The sequence below is a fragment of the Myotis yumanensis genome, unplaced genomic scaffold, assembly GCF_028538775.1.
Source record: "Myotis yumanensis isolate MYYU_CA2020_CCGP unplaced genomic scaffold, mMyoYum1.0.hap1 SCAF_9, whole genome shotgun sequence".
In the NCBI taxonomy this organism is placed as follows: domain Eukaryota; kingdom Metazoa; phylum Chordata; class Mammalia; order Chiroptera; family Vespertilionidae; genus Myotis; species Myotis yumanensis.
Window position 1 is genome coordinate 23,306,789 of NW_027223760.1, and position 20,912 is coordinate 23,327,700.

General features: G+C 38.9%; 1 protein-coding gene and 1 pseudogene across 1 annotated transcript in view; one reads left to right on the top strand and one right to left on the bottom strand.

Annotated features, from left to right (window-relative positions):
- The window catches only part of UBE2H (ubiquitin conjugating enzyme E2 H), a 106,876-nt gene that overhangs the window by 81,847 nt on the left and 4,117 nt on the right, over nt 1-20,912 (bottom strand). The window lies entirely within an intron of this gene.
- On the top strand, nt 7,088-7,551 carry LOC139016855 (large ribosomal subunit protein uL15 pseudogene; annotated as a pseudogene).

Sequence of the window (20,912 nt, forward strand, 5' to 3'; positions counted from 1 at the left end):
CAAAGAGCCATCAGCCCCTCACCCAGGCTGGCCAGGCACCCAAGCAGGACCCCCACCCTGATCCCGGACACCCTTCAAGGCAACCAGCCGGCCCCCCACCCGTGCACCAGGCCTCTATCCTATATAATAAAAAGGTAATATGCAAACTGACCCTAACAGCAGAAAGACTGGGAATGACTGGTCACTATGACACACACTGACCACCAGGGGGCAGACGCTCAATGCAGGAGCTGCCCTCTGGTGGTCAGTGTGCTCCCACATGGGGGAGCTCTGCTCAGCCACAAGCCAGGCTGATGGCTGCCAGTACAGCGGTGGTGGTGGGAGCCTCTCCTGCCTACTCAGCAGCGCTAAGGATGTCTGACTGCAGCTTAGGTCTGCTCCCCGCTGGCAAGTGGACATCCTCCGAGGGCTGCCAGGCTGCCAGAAGGATGTCTGACTGCCATCTTAGGCCCAATCCCCCAGGGAGCAGGCCTAAGCCAGCAGGTGGTCATCCCCTGAGGGGTCCCAGACTGCGAGAGGGCACAGGCCGGGCTGAGCAAGCAAGCCTCATGTTTTGTGCACGGGGCCTCGTGTGTGTGTGTGTGTGTGTGTGTGTGTATATTTAAATATAAGCAAATAAGTAGCAGAGGACCTGAACAGACACTTCTCCAGAGAACATACAGATACCCTAGACAGATGAAAAGATGCTCAATATCACTAATCATCAGAGAAATGCAAAAACCACAATGCGATATCTCACACCTGTCAGAATGGCTATCATCAATAAACAAGTGTTGGCAAGGATGTGGAGGAAAAGGGACCCCTCGTGCACTCTTGGGGGAATGCAGCATTGGTGAGGCCACTACGGAAAACAGTATGGAGGTTCCTCAAAAAATTAAAAATGGAACTGTCTTATGACTCAGCAATTCCACTTCTGGGTATATACCCGAAGAAACCCAAAACAATAATTTGAAAGAAAATATGCACCACCCTGGTCAGTATGGCTTAGTTGGTTGAGCATTGTCCCATGCGGGCTCGATCACTAGTGTGGGGCATGTGGGGCATGCAGGAGGCAGCCGATCAATGACCCTCTCTTATCACTGATGTTTCTCTCTCTCTCTCTCTCCCTCTCCCTTCCTCTCTGAAATAAATTTTTTTTAAAAAGAAAAATTTTTTTCCAATTTCTATTGAACAAAAAACATAATACTGCCATATTATGCAATTTTATCTGAATCACCCATATCAACTAACTTCCAGAATAAGATGAAGTTTTACTCATAAAAATGTGACAGCTGAAAGAAAAAGTGCCCCCTGGCCAGTGTGGCTGAGTTAGTTGGAGCATCCATCTCATACACCAGCAGGTAGTGAGTTCTAATCCTGGTCAGGGCACATACTGAAGATTTTGGGTTCTATCCCAGGTAAGGGCACGTGAAAGAAGCAACTGATCAATGTTTCTCTCTCACACCGATGTTTCTCTCTCCCCGTAGTCCTCTCTCTCTAAAATCAATTATAAAAAACTAAAAATGTTGAAAAGAAAAAGGATCTATGCCCAGCCAGTGTGGCTCAGAGGCTGAGCGTCAACCCAGGAACCAACAGGTTGCTGGTTCGATTCCCAGTCAGGGCACATGCCCGGGTTGCAGGCTCGATCCCTAGTGGGGTGTGTGCAGGAGGCAGCTGATTGATTGATGATGCTCCTCTCTCATGGATGTTTCTCTCTATCCCTCTCCTTTCTCCTCTCTGTAAAAATCAATAAAAACCTTTAAAAAATAAAAATAAATAAAAGAAAAAGGATCTACAATAAGGCCAAGTTAAAAGCCTACCACTATATTTTAATCAAATATTACTGCCAACCTAGAATTGGTTCTGCAATATTAATCATAATTTAAAACAGCCCTCTCTTGCTACTGAACAAGCTTAGACACTTTTTATGCAACTATACATTAACTGTTTGAAAGAATTCGAACAAGGGCCTTACCCCACCTACTAAACCATACTGCCTTTCAAGAGGTACTCTATATTGCCTGGTCAGTGTGGCTTAGTTGGTTGAGCATGTCCCAAGAGGTTGCTGGTTCGATTCCCAGTCAGGGCACATGCCTGGGTTGCAGGCTCAATTCCCAATAGGGGGCATACAGGAGGCAGCCTAACCATGTCTCTCTCTCATCAATGTTTCTATCTCTCCCTCTCTCTCTAAAAAATCAATAAAAACATATTGGGGGGGGGGGGAAAAAAGAAACTCTGTATCAGTGGTTCTCAACCTTCCTAATGCTGCAACCCTTTAATACAGTTCCTCATGTTGTGGTGACCCCCAACCATAAAATTATTTTCGTTGCTACTTCATAACTGTAATTTTGCTACTGTTATGAATCATAATGTAAATATCTGATATGCAGGATGTATTTTCATTGTTACAAATTGAACATAATTAAAGCATAGTGATTAATCACAAAAACAATATGTAATTATATATGTGTTTTCCGATGGTCTTCGGCGACCCCTGTGAAAGGGTCATTCGACCCCCAAAGGGATCGCGACCCACAGGTTGAGAACCGCTGCTCTATATGAAAAACAAAATTGAAACAAGACATGAGGGAACCATAAGATTCCTTCTTGTAAAACATATAATGAACAGATACACACTTGCCCCAAAGAACAAAATCAGCTTAAGTTGGCTGCTCCTCATTACCAGACAAGGACGATGACATCTCACCTCAATTCCAGCATCTGTAATTATGGCAACAACTGACGCTGTCATAGAGTTGGTCAAGCATGGTAAACAAAGCATTTGAATTCTCAGGTCAGCAGGTGATGAGTTAACACTGGATAGCATTTTAATAATTACAATTTCACAATACTTAACCCCTTGAGTGCCGGGGAGAGCAATCGCGCTCCTCCTGTCTTTCGCCAAAAGTGCCGGGAGCGCTATCAAAGCTTCGAAATGGCGTCCAGTTCTAAGTCTGCTTTTATTAGTGATGATGATATTGCTAAATATGTCAATGTAGTAAAGGTTTCCTTAAGTTTTTGAATATGTAACTTCATTTACTTGTGATTCATAATTTTTTTCCTAAACTGCTGTAAAATCAGCAAAAATGCCTTGGCAATTTTAGCATAGTTCCTAGGATACTGGTTGGCACTCAGAGGGTTAATTCTAGGAATGCATTTCCAGAAAGAAAAGGGCAACAAGTGTTACTGGCATAAGATAGGGGCTTTTTCTACTCTAACTTTTATTAATGCAGGTTTCTAAATATGAAGCAACATCTTATTACCATATTTCAAAGTCAGAAAGGAAGATGTCAAGGTTTTCTATTTCATACTTCTAAATGCCCTAGTAAATATTCATACCAAGAAAGTAATAAACTGCAGAACTTATTTTAACTATCCATATCTATCTGTAAAGATAATTATATTCAAAGTAAGATTTTAAATTTGTTAAAAACTATTTTCAATTCTCTATTCCCTAGAAGGCAATACATATGGCTATGAAAGTTTTTTACATTTTATATATGAATACAACCAGAGTTATATACAAAATGTCTACAAATAAAATCAGAATGTTCAAGTTGCAACGACTTAGAATCATCCAGCCAACGCCTTATTCCATAGGTAAGGAAACAGATACCCAAAAAGGAAGTGAAAGGCACAAGGCCCCATGGCACTGAGCAGCAGAGCCAAGGGCAAGAACCCTGGATGGTCTACCAGGCAATTTTCACACTAGACGCTGCCTCTCCTCTACCAAACTCCTACATTAGGTCCTCAAGCTAAAGTTTGAAGATACCAGCTAAACTATAAATAAAAAGAACCAAGTTAATATTTCTTCTTTTCCCTTAATGCCCAAAAGTAAATAATTTTATCATATAAGCCCCGTCTTCTAGCAAAGCAGAACCTAGAAGACACTGGATAAAGGTAAGAGAAATTTTATGAACTGGCATTCAAGGCATGGGTCATTTTATGGGAAGCCAGGCCTAAATGATGCTCTCAAATACGTAAAAGAAAAAATAAAACTTAACATTCACTGTGGCAGACACTGCTGGTGAACCAACCCAGTATCTATTCTCCCCTTCTTCCTTACTAATAAAACTCTGATTTTATTAAAGGCAGTTCAAAAGCAATGGTTCTTAGCCTCTCTTGCACCTAGGTCAGCTGACATCTCTTGCCCAGGATAAAAGTGCAATTTGTAAGGAAGATCACCCAGAAAAGCTTCTTAAAATTTGGGGGAGAGGGGGTACAAGTCCTGGCCAGGTGGGTCAGTTGACTGGAGTGTCATTCTGATGTGCCAAGGTTATGGATTCAATTCCTGGTCAGGGCACATGCAAGAGTCAACAGATAAGTGTGTGATCAACAAATGGATGTTTCTGTTTCTCTCTCTCTCTCATCAACTAAAAAAAAAGCTGGAGGGTGATAAAGTCTTAGCTAGTTCTTATACCTTTGCCTTCCTCACCCTTTTCTTCCTCCTCCTGCAGGAAACATTAATGTTATGGTAGGAGTGACCCCTTGAAAAACTAAGCCACACATTAAGTCTGGGTAAAAAGACAGAAGGAATCTGGGTCCCTAATGACATCAACCTTGCCCTTATGTGCCTACCTGCTAACTCCATGTTATAGCTACATTATTTCAGATCTGTTACTAGCAGCCAACTAGTTATTCACTAAGCAACTGCTGAGTTATTCACTAAGCAATTACATACTAAATGTATTCACATATACTATTTCATGATTGTTCAAGCAATCCTATAATGTGGTATTTTCTTCATGTTTTGGATGAGGAAACAAAGGCAGATACAATTCAAATCTGTGACTGGTCAATCCACTCTATTTTACTTTTCAAATGTAGTACATATCTGAAAAAAAAAAATGCACTCCAAAGTATTATCTTAATTATTTCTCATAAAATGTGTCACAAAATCATGCATTCCCTCTATAAAAACCATTAAGCCCAGCCAGTGTAGCTCAGTTGTTGAGTACTGACCTATAAAGCAGAAGGTCATGGTTTGATTCCCGATCACAACACATGCCCAGGTTGCATGCTTGATCTCCAGTGTGGGGCGTGCAGGAGGCAGCTGATCAATGATTCTCTCTCTTCACTGATGTTTCTATCTCTCTCCCTCTCCCTTCCTCTCTGAAATCAATAAAAATATATTTAAAAAACAACAACATTAAAACCCTGCCAACTCATAATCAGATTTTAACAACCTCTATGGGTATATTCTTTACTAATAGTCCTCCTTTGGTTGACAGATGATGAGAGATCATACCTTCAACTTAGTATCAGATGTAGCCCTGAGTGTCCATTAAATCCTAAATTGGAAAAAGCTAGCCTATTCAAATTACAGCAACCCTCATAATCTTGGTCACACACACTGCACTATAAAACTATAAAACTACATTCTTGCCGAAACCGGTTTGGCTCAGTGGATAGAGCGTCGGCCTGCGGACTGAAAGGTCCCAGGTTCGATTCCGGTCAAAGGCATGTACCTGGGTTGCGGGCACATCCCCAGTGGGAGATGTGCAGGAGGCAGCTGATCGATGTTTCTCTCTCATCGATGTTTCTAACTCTCTATCTCTCTCCCTTCCTCTCTGTAAAAAATCAATAAAATATATTTAAAAAAAAAAAAAACAAAAACCTACATTCTTAACAGGGACTACGTTACAACCTCTGATCTTTAAATCAAGCTCAGCCACCAGACACCTCCCATCTCACAGGTACCCTCCTGCATATTTAGCTCCTGCCTCTATGACATTCAGCTTCCTTCAGGAAACCTTCTCAAGGCTTGATACACTCAACTCCACACTATTCCAAGGTCCTACCCACTTTTTAAACTTATTTTTACGCTTTTAAGTGCCTATAGTCTTTATTTGTGTAGTATCTTTATACAGCTGACCCTTGAACAATGCAGGAGCTAGGGGTGCTAACCCCCCCGCACAATCAAAAACCCATGTATAACTTTACTTATTTATTTATTTGTTAATCCTTCACCCGAGGATATTTTTCCTTTGATTTTTAGGGAGAGTGGAAAAGAGAGGGAAAGACAGAGAGAAACATCAATGAGAGAGAAACACATCAATTGGTTGCCTCCTGCACATGCCCTGACCAGGGCCGGGGCCGGGAAGAAGCCTACAATCAAGGTATGTGCCCTTGAGAATCGAACCGGGAACTCTTTGGTCCACAAGCCGACGCTCTATCCATTTGAGCCAAACCAGCTAATTTTTTAAAAAACTGATTTCAGAGAGGAAGTGAGAGGGAGAGAGAGATAGAAACATCAATGATGAGAGAGAATCATTGATTGGCTGCCTCCTGCACGCCCCACACTGGGGATCGAGCCGGCAACCCAGGCATGTGCCCTGACTGGAAATTGAACTGTGACCTCTTGTTCATAGGTTCACACTCAACCACTGAGCAACACCACCTGGGCCATGTATAATTTTTGCCTCCCTGAAAACATAACTTCTAATAGCCTACTGTTGACTGAAAGCCTTAGAGATAATGTAAATGGGCAATTAACATACTTTGTTTGTTATATGTATTATAAAATAAAGCTAGAGAAAAGAAAATGTTAAAATCACAAGAGAAATTACATTTACAGTACTGTATGTAGTTATTGAAAAAAAATCCACATTTAAGTGGATCTGTGCAGTCCAAACCCATGTTATTCAAGGATCAATTGTATCTCCATGTTATAGTCCTATTCGTTTTTATATAAAATTAACAGAAGCACAGGGTTAATAATAGGATTTAATAACTTATCTTTAAATAGACTTATTCAAGAGAACAGAAAAAGCTCTCAAGATTAAGAAATGAGCAGCTGTGCCTTTTAGGTCTTCATAAAACCATGTAGAATAAATATTAACAGTGCTTAGATTCAGAATAACAGAAGCCAAAAGTAAACTTGTGATTTAACTCCTCAAGCTTCAGTAAAGTATTAATAAATTTAATGTTTTTAATTAAAAGAAAATTTTTAAAAATTTATTCTGCTACTCTTCACTCCTTTTCCAAGAGCTACACAGTAAAACCTCCCAAGGCCTGCTTTACACAGAAATGGAATAACTCAATACTTACCATTTTGTTCCCACCAACAATATGATTAAAAAGAAAGGCAGGCAGCTCGGCCACCGACATGCCATCCAGACTGAGGAAGACCTGAAAACTTCGGGGCCACGTGAGCCACGGCCACGGCCACGGGCACATCGGCAAGCACAGGAAGCACGGGGCGGGGGAGGGGGGGGGCGTGGTAATGCTGGTGGCTTGCATCATCACAGGATCAACTTCGACAAATATCACCCAGGTTACTTTGGGAAAGTTGGTATGAGGCATTACCACTTAAAGAGGAACCAGAGCTTCTGCCCAACTGTCAACCTTGATAAACTGTGGACCTTGGTCAGTGAGTAGACACAGGCAAATGCTGCCAAGAGCAAGACTGGAGTTGCTCCTATCACTGATGTGGTGTGATCGGGCTACTACAAAGTTCTGGGGAAGGGAAAGCTCCCAAAGCAGCCTGTCACTGTGAAGGCCAAGTTCTTCAGCAGAAGAGCCAAGGAGAATATTAAGGGTGTTGGTGGGGCCTGTGTTCTGGTAGCTTGAAGCTACATGGAGGGAAGTTCATTAAAATGTCCACAAGTAAAAAAAAAAAAAAAAAAAGAAAGAAAGAAAGGCAAAAGACTTTGCATATAAAAAACAAAATTTGTAACAGTTTTACATTTTATTTTAAAAGCCAGAATTCTGGCATTGAAGTCTAGTCTTCTAGCTTGAAATAAAGATAACTGCTTTATTAATGAAATATTCTAACAATGAGTCCCCACTATCAGCTGTCCAGAGTCAATTCCGTGCCTGATAAAAATAACATTTAATACAGCATATCCTATAGCCCAAGAAGTCAACTTCTATCCATTGTATTTCCTCGTCTCCACACAAAAGGAGGCACTACATTCTTTCATCATATCAATGACACAACACTGTTTTATGACACAACATGAAAGAAAAAAGCTGACAATCAAAATGTGACTCACCACCAATTGGAAGACATCTCAATTTCAAGGATGTTAAGATGCAAGAAAAAATGTCTTAGAAGCTGTAACATATAGTACAAATCTGACATTCTTTACTAACATAAAAACATTTGCCATCTTCACACCCCACCAATTTTCTTTCTTGGCTAAGAGTATATTTACATGGTTTATTGTATAATTCAATTCAATCTGATTCAAATATTTTATCAAAGGTCATAGTATTATGCCAACACTATGCTAAGGACAAATAAAGTACATCCTAGACTTTATAACAACATGACAACTTCTCTTCCAACATAGAGTAGCCCCCTTATCTGTGGAGAATATGTTCCAAGACCCTCTAGTGGATGCCTAAGACCTCAGAGAGTACCAAACCCTATATATACTGTTTTTCCTATACTTATCTTTTCACTTAAAGGAAGCACTTTACAGCTTCTCTTTGGCATATCTGAATTACCAACATCACTACTCTTGTATTTTGAGGTCATCATTAAGTAAAATAAGGATTACTGCCCTGGATGATTTGGCTCAGTGGATAGAGCGTGGGCTTGTGGACTGAAGGGTTAAGGGTTCGATTCTGGTCAAGGGCACGTGCCCGGGTTGCGGGCTCAATCCCGGCGTGCAGGAGGCAGCCAGTTGATGATTCTCTCTCATTATGGATGTTTCTCTCTCTCTCTCCCTCTCCCTTCCTCTCTGAAATCAATAAAAATACATTTAAAAAATAAAATAAGATATGGGTTACTTGCACGTTAAAAGGGATAAAAGCATAAGAAAGCGTAGTTGGCTCCAAACCCATCACTAGGACGACTTACTCATGATCTCAACACTCAACCAACCTGTGTAGCCCGGGTTTTTATCTAAAAAAAAAATGGGTCATAACATCTCAAAGCAAGATGCTACAAGAATAAATGTTAAAATGAGAAGTATCACATTACTGAACAAGTTATCAGAGAACAAGAAAGGTAGAAATGAGGATAGAATGGGCCAGCAGGATAGAATTTAGCTACTTGCTACTAAAAGATTTTTTGAAAAAAGTACAAAGGTGAATCTGAAAAAAATTAGAAACCATTAATAGTATTAGTTCTATTTAGTAAAAGTGGCTCACTAAGGTGAATGGACAAACAAACCGGTACATTCAAACAATGGAATATTACTCAGTGCTAAAAAGAAATGAGTTATCAAGACATGAAAGAAATTTAAATGCACATTACTAAGTGAAAGAAGCCTATCTGAAAAGGCTTTATATACTGTATGACTCCAACTATATGACATATGGAAAAGGCAATACTACAGAGACAGTAAAAAAATCAGTAGCTGCCAGGGAGTGGTGTGAACTAGGTGGAGCACGGAGGATTTCAGGGCAGTGAAAATACTCTATGATACCGTAACGGTGGTTACAAGCCATTATACATTTGTCCAAACCCATAGGATATACACCACCAAGAGTGAACCCTAATGTAAACTATTTTGGATGATAATGATGTGTTAATGTAAGTTCATCAATTATAACAAATGCATCACTCTGGTGAGGGATGTTGATAATGGAGCAGGCTGTTCATGAATGGGGGGCAAGAAGGATATGGGAAATAGCTTTCTATACTTCCTTCCATTTTGATATGACCCTAAAAGTTCTCTAAAAAAATAGTCTTGATTTTAAAAAAGGGCTATTGGGCATGTAAACTTCAGAAAGTAAGCAACGGAAAAGAGGTTACAAAGAAAACAGCTGAGCCCTGGCTAGTGTGGCTAAGTTGGGCGTTGTCCTGTGCATTGCTGGTTTGATGGTCAGCAAACATGCCCAGGTTGTGGGCTTGATCGCCTATGGGGGGAGTGCAGGAGGCAGCTGATCCCTGTTTTGTTCATATCAATGCTTCTCTCTCCCTTTCCCTTCCTCCCTTCCTCTCTCTCTCTCTCTCTCTCTCTCTCTCTCTCTCTCTAAAAAATAAATTTGCAAAACAGCTGAACACCTGCCCAGGGTCATCAAGACACTAGGATGACCCCAAGTGTCACACTATTGACTCTTAGCATCTACATGACATCCAGATGCTGGCAAAGGACAAAGGTCTGAAAATGTACCACCAAGGTAACCAAATCAATCAACAGCTGGTTATAAACACTTCTGACTTATATACAACACAAAAACCCAGGTGTCCCCTTGAGTTGATACATAAATTCTGAACTGCCCTCTACAATCTCAAAATAAATAATTTATTACCACTATAGTATTTGTAACTAATGAGATATTTCCCACTAACATTCAGTTTCTACCTTTTTTCCTCACTATTTTCAAGGAAGCCCCTGAGAAATAAATACTTTGGCTTAACTTTTTAACCTACATCAAATGGGTTAGGCAAAATTTTAATATCTTACTGCTGCTTTATAGCGTTGGCTCTACATATACTCTGCTCAAGAAAATAAAGCATTGTATATACTTTTAAAAAATATATTTTTATTGATTTCAGAGAGGAAAGGAGAGGGAGAGAGAGATAGAAATATCGATGAGAGAGAATCACTGATCGCTGCCTTCTGCACACCCCACACTGGGGATCGAGCCTGCTACCCAGGCATGTGCCCTGACTGGGAATTGGTCGGACGCTCAATCACTGAGCAACACTGGCCGGGCTAAAGAAACCAATTTTACTATAGGCTAAATAATATAAATAAGAGTTTAGTTCCTGCAGTATCTCATCAGCTTTGTAACAAAATGACTTTTGATAACCTGCTCTAGTTAGTAACAAAAAGATACACTGAATGTAATAGCATTTTATATTACCTTAGCCCCATGTTATCTTTCTGATCTAAAACTTTTTAAGATAATAGATTTCCTTTAGTTTTAATGCTCTTAATAGATTTGCAACTCATCCTAAGTTTATCTTCATTTTCACATATAAATGTTATAGATCTAAAAACAGCCAAATGTAGAAAGTTAAATTTACCATGCAAATAGCTAAACAAATCCACCAAATCTGTGTGCTTCTAGACCAGATCCTCATACATTTATATCTGATCTTATTTCCAAAGAGGCAGTACCAATTACACTTCATTCAAAAGCAAATATAACTTCTATACAAAAGCCACTAACAACTAAGATGAATGCACTGCTACATTAATTATCAAAAGTTAACAATTACTCCCTCCAGAGATGGAGTGTAATTCTTCCAGCTCCCTTGAGTGTCACCTTAACTACACACTTAGTGACTAGCTTCCAAAGAATAGAATACAGAGGAAAAAAACAGTAACTTTACAGTGGAGAAATCTGGTAAGCACCACCTTAGTCACGTGGATCAAGGTTACCGTAACCTGTGCAGTCATGAGGGGGCACTTCCCCTCTGTGGTATTCTTTCCAAACATCCACAATGAATCTGGCCAAATTTTAAAACCTTATTATGATGATGTCTAATCATGAGGGGGGTGGTGGTAGGGGGAAACCACATAAACAGAAATTAAGGAGCACTCCAAAAAAATACCTGACCAGTACTGCAAAACAATCAAGGTGATGTAAAACAGTGAACGCATGAGGAACTCGACTAAGGAGACATGACGATGATATGTAATGTGGTATCCTGGACTGGATCCTGGAGCAGAAAAGAACATTCATGGAAAAACTGGTGAAATCTAAATAAAGCCTGGAGTTTAGTGTACCAACACTGGTTTCTTAGTTTTGACAAGATAAAATAGTAACATAGGCCCTAACCGGTTTGGCTCAGTGGATAGAGCATCAGCCTGTGGACTGAGGGGTCCCAGGTTCAATTCCAGTCAAGGGCATGTAACTTGGTTGCGGGCACATCTCCAGTAGGAGGTATGCAAGAGGCAGCTGATCGATGTTTCTCTCTCTCATCGATGTTTCTAACTCTCTATCCCTCTCCCTTCCTCTATGTAAAAAATCAATAAAAATATTTTTTAAAAAAATGGTAACAGGTAATTTCTATATTATCTTCATAACTTTTCTGTAAATCTAAAATAAAAAGTTTAAAGATACTAAAACATGAAGCAAAACTGATCCACTATAGGCACTCAGAGCTTAAATATCAATAAAAATGTTGGCACCTAAATTTTCTGCAAAATATATATTTAAGATATCTGGAGAGTATTAAAAAGCATAATGGGAAAATATTTAAATGCTTAAATACAGAACTGTTTCAAACTCTGACGGGATCTTATCCTGGCTCTGGGAATATTATTTTACTCAGTTATACTCCCATTCCCTAATTTACCTTTTAAAAAACAAAATATAGCCCTAGCTGGTTTGGTGCAGTAGGCTGGCCTGAGGACCAAGGGGTCCCGGGTTAGATTCCGGTCAAGGACACGTACCTCAGTTGCAGGCTACTTCCCGGCCCAGGCCCTGGTTGGGGCTCGTGCAGGAGGCAACCAACTGATGTGTTTCTCTCACATCAATGTTTCAGTCTGTTTTTCCCTCTCTCTTCCACTCTCCCTAAAACTCAATGGGAAAATATCCTTAGGTGAGGATTAAAATAAAAAGTACGTAATTTAGGTAATTAAGTATGTAAAATTTTGAAAGGAACAGCATGCTGCCATTCTAGCCTGATAAAAGCTTCTATAAATCAGGCACTCTTACGGTCTTATTTCATTTTTTAAATTGACAGAGCACATACAACTCAGACACCTCAAGAATACTAAAACATGCCCTCACCAATTTGGCATGTGCGGGAAGAAGCAACCAACAGATATGTCTCTCTCACATCAATGTTTCTCTCTCTCTGTCTCTCCTCCCTTCCATTCTCTCTAAAAATCAATGGACAAATATCCTCAACACAAATATCCTCTACAACAACACAAAAGAGAGTTAAAAAAGAGTACAAAACACAATGCCATGTAATCTATTGTTGTACAGAGATACCAGAACGTTTATATAAAAACCTACTAAGTCATTTTGTTTTTATTTATGACTCTTAAATTCATAAACAAGATTAACTGAGGCATTAGGCTATCCTGTTTTAATTATATTTTTCACATAAAAAAAGTGGCCACTAAGTGGAGAAACTGATTTTATAATTCACTAATAAAAAAGTAGACATTTCAACTTTGGCTTTTTTTTCCTATCAATAATAAAAACAAAGTTATCAGAATTTATAGCCAAGCATCAGTATTTCACAAACTGTTACATAAGGCCACAAATGATATTGCCTAGAAAGAATACAATTATTAATTTCAACTAGAGGAGCCCTTATATTCAGAAAGTAACCATTGCTTCGTAATACTATTATTTGCATTGCAAGTTTTCTCCACATAGAAAAACATGCTAAAATCTATGTAAGATTCTAAAATTTCACTTTAAATAATAAAATGTCATCAGAACTTCATCAGAGTTGACAAAACACTATAAGAATGACATTTAAGAACTAAAACAGCCAGAACAGACTAAAATCATTACATTTTATCCAATTCATTCAAATGAATAATAAGCCCAGCCGGAGTAGCTCAGTGGTTGTGTCAGCCTCTGAGTAGGTCACGGTTCGATTCCTGGTCAAGGCACATGCCCGGGTTGCAGGCACCATCCCTGGTGTGGGGTATGCAGGAGGCAGCTGGTCAGTGATTCTCTCTTATCATTGATGTTTCTATCTCTCTTTCCCTCTCCCTTTCTCTCTGAAATCAATAAAAACATTTTTTTTAAAAGAGTAATAAGCCCCAATTAAATGTGGATTTTTGGGGGTGGGGGGTGGGGTTGGGGTTTTTTGTTTTGTTTTAGAGAGAGAAAGGAAGGAAGAGGGAGAAAGAGATAGTAACATCAATGTGAGAAAAACATCAATTGGCTGCCTCCTGCATGCCCCCCACTGGGGACTGAACTGGCAGCCTGGGCATGTGCCCTGACCGGGGATTGAACCAGTGACCTTGTCGTACACAGGACAACGCTCAACCAACTGAGTCACATAAACCAAGGTAAGCCCCAATTTAAAAGCACCCAAGTCATACACTATTTTTTTATTCTGTAAAAAATTTAATTTCAAATTCTATTTCCCATCAATCAAATAAAAGACGTAGCTCTGTCAATTAAGATAATCTAGTTCAAAGGCTTGAATATATATAATTATACTAAGTCACCCCCCAAAAACAGAGAATACGCACAAGCAGACATTTGTTAGTCATTCTTTGAATTATAAGATGCAAAGGGGCCAAAACTCAATGCCGGGAATGAGCTCCCATAGGGACAGGGGCCTACTATTCCCTTTTACCTTTTCTCAAGAGCACAGGAGGATACTGGGTGATAGAGACCTCTAGACTTCCTACCTTGAGGACTTAAAGGAAATAGTTAGTAGCTTCTGAATCTCAGGAACACTGACAGGACTGTATAATATTAGCTTAGAAAAAACGAATTCTTCATAGACAAAGAGAGACCAATACCTTTAAAATATAAGAACACAAAATTCAGGTGCCACGTTCCAGTGTGCCTGACTTCACTAAAAATTAAAGCAAATCTAAGGCATAGCCTAGTTTTACATTCAGAAGGTATATAGCAAAGTTGTAAACTACTATACATTTTTAGCATAAATAAGTATGAGTTTGATAAATAATTGCCTAGCTGCACAAAGTGAAATAAGCCAAGTATTCTCTGATTTCCAAATTCCTAGAAAAAAAGGACCTGGCTTCACTACTGCTTTTAATAAACTTGCATGTAAGATACTGTAAAGGATCTGGAAATACCTTCTCCCTAAAGGTTTATTTACGTATTTTCCTGCCAATGAATTTAACTGTCTTGCGTGATTTCTAGAAATTAGTCAAAATATAAGCTAGGGCCCTGGCCGGTTTGGCTCAGTGGATAGAGCATCAGCCTGCAGATTCAAGGGTCCCAAGTTCGATTCCAGTCAAGGGCATGTACCTTGGTTGCGGGGCACATCTCCAGTAGGGAGTGTGCAGGAGGCAGCTGATTGATGTTTCTCTCTCATCAATGTTTCTAACTCTCTATCTCTCTCCCTTCCTCTCTGTAAAAAATCAATAAAATATATTTAACAAAAAATATATATATATAAGCTAGGAATACTAATAGAAAACAGACATATACATTTGAAATACTGTATGAAATGATAATATAGTCTTTACAAGCCACCAACAGTCTTCCTGATATATCACGGTTTACATGTTATAAAATTCTTAGCTAAGTCTCAAAGGAAAAGCCACATTAATTAAAGACAGAAGGAATCTGGTACCTAACTCTTCTAACCCAAAAAGATAAAAGCAAATGTGTTCACAAAAGCATGAATGACTCAATACAGGTATACTTAAATATATGTCATTTGATAATCAAAGACAGCATTCAAGAACTGCTATTCTTTACTGCCAGGAAAAAATGGGCAGCAATTCAGATAATTAGACTAAAGAACACACTCAAAAGCCCTACTTCCTCTCCTCCTTCCACCCATAAAACAAATCTGACTTTAAAAAAAAAAAAGTTTTTGTTTTTAATCCCTAAGAATACAAATGAATAGAAAGGCAAAATACAGGTTTATCCCCCCCTCTATATCAAGTTGGTAGCTATGGCGAATTGAATGAATTAGTTGGTAAAACTTACAGTTGCTAATAATATCAAATTGTGTTGCCAAGATCAATGATTCTGTTATCAAACATATATTATGTTCTACATTTTAATATACTTATATATACTCTAAAGCAATACTGAGATCAGCCACCAAGTTAAGACAGAGAGCTAAAACTCCTTTTGTCAGAAAAAGCCTCAAGCATTTAAAATGCATTTCCCTCCTAAGCTCATCCATTTGAATGTAAATATAATTTGTAATAAAAATCTGAAATATCTAAGACCTACATCATGGCATGCTTTCATTGTAGGAGCCTTAGTTTGGATTAGTGATCTAACCAAGTACAGTGGTTCCTCCCCCACCCCCACCCCCACCCGCACCTCCTTATGCAGTTTCCCTTTCTGTGGTTTCAGTTATTCATGGTCAAAGTAATAAATGGAAAATTCTAGAAATAAACAATCCATAAATTTTAAACAGCATGCCTTTCTGAGTAGCATGACAAAATCTCACAAAGTCACGCTCCATCCCACCCCAGGTGTGAATCATCCCTTTGTCCAGCATATCCCCACTGTCCACACTACCTACCCATTAGTCATTTAGTAGCCATCTTGGTTATCAGATCTACTGTTAAGGTACTGCAGTGCTTGGGTTCAAGTAACCCTTATTTTACTAATATTGAATGGCCCCTAAGCACAAGAGTAGTGATGCTGGCAATTCAGATAGGCCAAAGAGAAGCTGGTAAGGGTATGTACGTATGTATAGGCAAAAACGTAGTGTATGTAGGGCTCAGTACTCTCTGCAGTTTTAGGCATCCAGTGGGAGTCTTAGAACATATACCCTGCTGATAAGGGGGGGATGACTGTACCAGCTGACAGTTGTGGGACCCAAAAGCTATACGTAAGTTACCATTTGTTAATAATAATAATTTTTTAAAAATCCAGTTTATTTTCCTATGGAGTGAAATAAAAAGGGTTATGTAGTTTCAAAACTCTGTTGCTAAATTAGGAGATTTACTAATTTATTCACAGATTTAAATAAATAGCAAAAGAGCAAAGATGCAGCACTCTCTATAAGACCATAAAACAATATATGCAACTATATAACACCTGGTGGTCTCTCATAGACATGATTCCTACCAAATCAACCTTCTACAGACAGACACTACACTGGAAATGTTTATCTGCATTTTTTAATTTTTAAAATTAATCTTTCAGAAATTGTCTATGTAATATAAAGTCAACTGATTGAAAGCACTATCCAGATAACCAGTTATACTGGCACAATTTAAATGAAACAACTACATTTATTTTCACTAATATAAGTAGTACTCCAATTGCTTTTAAGGTAACACGAACCAGGCACATGCTGTATCTAATTTTCTATTTATATTACCTCAACTAAGATTTTATAATCCAAGAAACCTTGAACCCCAACCGGGTATCTCAGATAGCTAGAGCGTAATCCTGATAGATATACAAGGTTACAGGTTTGAACCCCAATCAGGGCACATACAAGAACCAACTAATAGCCAAAACCGGTTTGGCTCAGTGGATAGAGCATCAGCCTGCGGACTGAGGGGTCCCGGGTTCGATTCCGGTCAAGGGCATGTGCCTGGGTTGCGGGCGCGTCCCCGGTGGGGGATGTGCAGGAGGCAGCTGATCGATGTTTCTCTCTCATCGATGTTTCTGACTCTCTATCTCTCTCCCTTCCTCTCTGTGGAAAATCAATGGAATATATTTTTAAAACAACAAACAAACAAAAAAAAAACTAATAAACATATCATTATCAATAAGTGGAACAAAAATATCAATGTTTCTCTCTCTCTAAAAATCAATTAAATAAAAACTAAAAAGGAAGAAGTATAAAAGTATCCCTAATTTGAAGGTCACCATTATCACAAAAAACATGAAAGTTTCAACAAAGAGATCAGAACTCATCTTTCATCACTATATCAGGCTGGCTGCTTCAGTGCTGAAATGACACCAAGAAAAATACAACAGAACAAAATGAAAACCCATTGAATGTGGGCCCCAAAATTTTTAATTAAATATTTTACTTCAAATGTTTACCTTCTTGGATATAGAATCCCATTTCTAGAAAATAGAAATAACCCAAAAATACAGGAAAAGACTTATGCATGAGGTTAATTTCAATCTTATTTATCACAGAAAAATGACAAAGAAGTACACCAATGAATGTCATATTACATCAGTTATTATGTCTGATATTTTTAACTGTGAAAAATAATTGCAAAAATATTAAGCAAAAAACGTCACGCACAGTATAAGCAACAGGTTAAAAAATATATCCTGGTGGTGTGTGCGTGTGTGTGTGTGTGTAAAGGTTGATGAAAAAGACATCATAATGGTCAATAGGAGGAAAAGGAGACTTATGTAATACTTTTTTTTTTTTTTTTTTTATATTTTATTGATTTTTTACAGAGAGGAAGGGAGAGGGATAGAGAGTTAGAAACATCGATGAGAGAGAAACATCGATCAGCTGCCTCCTGCACATCCCCGGTAGGGGATGTGCCCACAACCCAGGTACATGCCCTTGACCGGAATCAAACCTGGGACCTTTCAGTCCGCAGGCCGACGCTCTATCCACTGAGCCAAACCGGTTTCGGTGACTTATGTAATACTTTAAACAATAAAGAATTTAAATTTAAAAAAATAACCCACATCATAATGTTAACATTTACAGACAATGGTTATTACATTGTGGTCCCTAGACCAGCAGCAATAGCAGCAGGGAATTTGTTAGAAATGCAAGTTGCCTTAACTGGTTTTGCTCAGTGGATAGAGCGTGGCCTGCAAACTGAAAGGTCCCAGGTTCAATTCCAGTCAAGAGCACATGCCCAGGTTGCAAGCTCGATCTCCACTGGGGGGAGGGGGGGGGGCAGCCAATCAATGATTCTCTCTCATCATTGATGTTTCTATCTCTCTCTCCCTCTCCCTTCCTCTCTAAAATCAATAAAAATATATTTAAAAAGAGAAAAAAAGAAATGCAAGTTATCAGGCCACACTCTAGACCAGTGAATGGGACAACTCCAGGGGTGAGAACCAGCAACCTATTTTAACAAACCTCCAGATAATTGAAAACCACTGTCTAAAGCAGTGGTTCTCAACCTTCCTAATGCCGAGACCCTTTAATACAGTTCCTCATGTTGTGGTGACCCCCAACCATAAAATTATTTTCGTTGCTACTTCATAACTGTAATTTTGCTACTGTTATGAATCATAATGTAAATATCTGATATGCAGGATGTATTTTCATTGTTACAAATTGAACATAATTAAAGCATAGTGATTAATCACAAAAACAGTATGTAATTATATATGTGTTTTCCAATGGTCTTAGGCAACCCCTGTGAAAGGATCGTTCGACCCCCAAAGGGGTCGCAACCCACAGGTTGAGAACCGCTTGTCTAAAGGGTAGAATTATAGATAACTATTTTCTTTCCCTTTTTGTAACCTACATTTTCCTCAATTATTTTAGTACTTGTATAACCCAACTAAGTTTTTTTGATGGAAGTATTTCATGAAAATGTACACTGTGGGTCTACAGTTGAAAACCTATTGTGCCCTGGCCAGGTTGCTCAGTGGTTAGAGTGTAGGCCGGTAGACCAAAGGGTCGAGGGTTCGATTCACAGTCAAGGGCACGTACCCCAGCTGCAGGTTCAATCCCCCACCCTGTGGCCCCAGTCAGGGCGAGTAAGGGAGGCAACCAATCCATGTGTCTCACATAGATGTTTCTCTCTCTTCCCCTCCTCTCCTCTTTTCTCCCTGCCACTCTCTCTAAAAAAAGAAAAGAAAAGCTATTTTACAGGTCTGAATTATATGCCTAAAAATCAAATGATTCTTGGAACCATTAAATCTGTTAAGACTAAACAAGATACTAAATTATAAACACTATATATAAATGTAGGTCAAGGTACTGGGGAAATTACACACTAGGAACCAACAAATCCATGGTTTTCTAACACATGCACACAAAACTGGGTAAGGGACTTTTACCAGGTCACATGTGCAAAAGATTCCCCCCCACAAAAGCCGACTTTTTAGGCTTGCATGTAATTTACTAGAACTGCACTGCAGGAATCAGATGTCTTGAAGCTGTGAATGCTTACTCATATAGGTACCTGCTTAACCAAAATAAGTACTAGTATGTTATATTTGTCACCAAAATCTCGGCAGAGAAGACAAATTCAGAACACTGGGAGTTGCCAAAGCCTTAACTTTGAGCTTAAAAACCATTAAACTGTTCTACCTTCCACCTCATCATCTCACTAAAATAGAGGCCAAAGGAAATAAAAGGCAAAACACAAGTTCCCAACTGACATTGGAGCTGGTTAAAATATTACATAATTGTCTACACTTTGAGCACAAATCAAAGAATAACAAAGATTACTAACTTAGGAATAGAATAACTACTGATTAATAGCAAAATACTAACACTGATGTCCAAGACAAATGATTACACATTTTAATGTTTCTTATTTCCATTTTTTTAACATCTTTTAAATAACAGGAACACAGATTCCCAAACATCCCATCACATAAAATTCACATTTTAACCTTTCTATTCCTTGAAAAGTAAATTCTGAAATTAAATACAAATTATTCAGAAGGGTGATACAGTGCTAACCTTTAAAAAAAAAGTTTGACTAGTTACAGAAGCATCATGACTACCCACACTGAATTTTTCCCTACTAAACCCCCAGCACCTTACATCAAAACTGGCATCAAGGGGGTACTCAAACATTTGAGGGGATGAACTGTTATTAAAAGCTTCTGAACTCGTCCTAACGGGTATGGCTCAGTGGATAGAGCGTCGGCCTGCTGACTGAAAGGTCCCAGGTTCAATTCCAGTCAAGGGCATGTACCTTGGTTGCGGGCACATCCCCAGTAGGGAGTGTGCAGGAGGCAGCTGATCGATGTTTCTCTCTCATCGATGTTTCTGACTCTCTATCCTTCTTCCTTCCTCTCTGTAAAAAAATCAATAATATATATATATTTTTAAAAATAAAAAAAGCTTCTGAACCCTAAGGCAGATAGCCAGGATTCTGTAGGAGTCACTAACACTGTTAATGAATTTAGTGTAAGTCACTGCCCCTTTTCTAGAACTCAGCACACTTTTGCAGGGGAAGCTTACATTTCTACCATACTTTTAAATCTCTGCATGAGTCAGTTAAGTATACTTAAAGTAGCAACATATCCTGTTTTAAATTTCTGCACTCCCTCTGAAAAAAGGAATCTGAAAATTCTTGGTATTATAAAGTAAGTTCCAAAATCTCACAACAATAACAAGTACAGTGTATGCCAAATTCCCATTATTATCACATTTACTTTTCTGATTTAGCCTTGAACATTTCTTTCACTCTATGAGATCAGATTTTCCTCGCTTCCTTTTAAACCTTGAAAATGCACTTGATCCTGTAACACCACCC